The sequence below is a fragment of the Temnothorax longispinosus genome, chromosome 5, assembly GCF_030848805.1.
Source record: "Temnothorax longispinosus isolate EJ_2023e chromosome 5, Tlon_JGU_v1, whole genome shotgun sequence".
Classification (NCBI taxonomy): Eukaryota; Metazoa; Arthropoda; class Insecta; order Hymenoptera; family Formicidae; genus Temnothorax; species Temnothorax longispinosus.
In genome coordinates, this window is record NC_092362.1 from 9,099,037 (window position 1) to 9,101,883 (window position 2,847).

Genomic DNA, 2,847 nt, shown 5'->3' on the forward strand with positions numbered 1-2,847 from the left:
GCGATTACACGGAATACCAGGGCACGGAAGCCAGTCGTCCGATTCCAGGCAGGGGTCTAAAACAACGAAGGGGATCCTGTGGCGGTTGTGAGCGCCCCGTGAGACGGCGGCTCAACCACCACACCGCGCGCGCCAAAGCGCGCCTTTGCGGAACGGCAGCCCGTTCTACACGCCCCACCGAGCGTAAGCTCCGGCGGCACGACGATCGGCCACACGCCGCAAACACGTGCTTTTTCCAAGATAACAACAAGTTCGCACCGCTAAGCGGCTGCCCTTTTTCGTAAGAGAAATTCGGCTACCAGGGTATAAGAGGGCTGGCAGCGACGGCACATTCGACTATTTTTCACCCAGCTGAACGTACACTCAGACCAGGGAAGAAAGCCTTTTGAACACGCTGCGGAAGTACAGTCGTACCAAGCCACCGACTTCGCGCCCATCGCTGCCGCCTCATAAGCTTGTGCAGCCGCAGGAATCCCGACCTGCCGCGTGGAAGCTGATACGCTTGGAGTCACCTCTGTGACCGCTAACTCGGCCCCCCAGAGCGCTTCTAACAAGCCTACATCCCTAGCTCCAGCGACAACCAGGCAACGCAGACAGAGGACACCGACTCGGATCACAAGGAGTCACTCACGCCACCCGGGACACCGCCGGCGTGGAAGAAAGGCGGCTCGTGGGGAGCACATCAACCGCTCCACCGGACACATAGCAAGCCGTGCCTCATCTGGAGTGAGCGACTCCGCTCTTAGGCGCAAGCCACATACAATCGGCCCTTGTCAGGGCCACAGCAAAATCGGCCCTTTTCAGGGCCCCACAAAACTCCAACAAACATCGCCGTCGCATCTAATTTTGGCCAATCGCCATAGTGAAGAAAGAAATACAGGTAAGTAATGCAGGATTAATATGAATTTTTATAAAAAGTTTTTTTTTAATATTTTACATTTTTTGTATATAAATAAAAACGTTTTACCGAACAACCTAAACACAATAACAATTACTACGTTTACGCGAACGTTATTTCTGTAGTAACTTACGATAATTCTTTTGCGCAAACGGAATTTTCCTTCGCGTAAACGGAATTTTGTAGTAACTTACGATAATTTACTCCGCGTAAACGAGTAAATTACCGTAATTTACTACAAAAATAACGCTCGCGTAAACGTAGTAAATAACATATACGTTATATTTCTGACAAAAAATGAATTTTTCATCGTGGCCCGCTACATCGCGTAATCGGCATTGCGTCTCGCGAGTCGCGGTTCTCAGTTGTCGTCGTGTATCTAAAGTCGCCATTTGATCGATGATTATCATCATTATGATTATCGTCGTAGCTTACTTCGCGTTTGTTTACGTCGTGAGGTTAGCAATTGTGATAGATAGTGTTCTTGCGGCTTGGTAGTTTTTTTTGTTGTGTGTAGATGTAAGTAGTTAGCGTATGTAATTTCTTATTTATTTGTCATACTTATATGACTAAATTGCATGCAACATTAGTTGTACAGTTACGTTCTTCATACGCTTTTCTCTTTTTCTCTTCGTGTGTATTTTGGGAAAAATATTTACAGTTGCATTTTTTTTTCCATTACTTGTTATTATTTTTTTGTGGTTCTTTTATATCTTTCTGTTGCAGCCGTATGCGGCACTGTGACTGCCAAGGGACCCGAATGAGACAACGGTGAACGAAAACCAAACTAGATTTAAGATTTCGACACAGCGTTCCGAGGAGGGGGAACTCAACTGGTCTAGGACCCAAGCGTTATTAAAATTATGGCTAGGGGAGCGCGAACTCAGGCGCGAAAATTACCTACATAATCCAATCCGACGCGATCATAGATTTAAGTATAGCGAACCAGATGCTCGTACGGCGTGGAAGCCGTCCCTGACGACAAACCAGACCATCAAGGACAGCCAGAACGCAGCAGCGACGAGGGCCGACCAAGGGGAGCCAAGATGGCGGACCGTCCGCAATTTCGTTTAATTAAAGATTCTCGCGTTAATGAACGGTCCCTGATCGAATCGGGGAGCCCGGGAAGCAACCGTAGCTAGAAAAGATCGCATTTCGACCGCGAGAATAGAAAATGGCGGACCGTCCGTAATCTACGAGAAAGCGATCGGGGCGTGATATCGCGCGGTGCCTGACGAAACTACGAGGCACGAGAAGGTCACATAGCCGAAAATCGTGGCGATCCGATAACGGATACGCGAGTTAGGGAACCGTCCGAGAGGTTCCAATGGGGTGCGTCATCTGCGGGGACAAACCGCCCCTGACGAAAGGGGATGTCCCAAGGACGAGACAGGGCCGATCGCCGTCAAGATCCGACGACCGGGTCACGAGTTAGGGTACCGTCCGGAAGTATGCACCAGGTACGTCATCTTTGAGAACTGAGTAGCTCAGTCGAGAAGGGAGGGCCAAATTAGGCTCCGTACCGCGCGCCGTCGAACTCAGACGACCGGGAGACAAATTACGTACCGTCCGCGAACTCGCACCAGGTGCGTTATCTCCGGGAACTGAGTTGCTCTGACGAACGGAGAGGGCCAAGAGAAGCGCCGTACCGCGTGCCGTCGAAGTCCGAAGATCGGGTCGCGAGATAGAGTACCGTCCGGTAGATCGCGACGCGGACGTCATCGCCGAGGAAAGACCTCGGAAAGCGGGATACCAGGTCCCAAGAACACGTCAGGATAGGTCGGCGACGTCGGCAGACGTGGTGCTCGTCACCCGGACGTCTTCCCCGGGGAAGTCGCCCGGAATCATAAAAGGCGTGCGAATTAAGCATAGGCGCACAGGTCGGCGTCAACGGCGGACGCATATTCGAAACAGTGGAAAACCACTACCCTGGCGTCGGGACGGCAGGG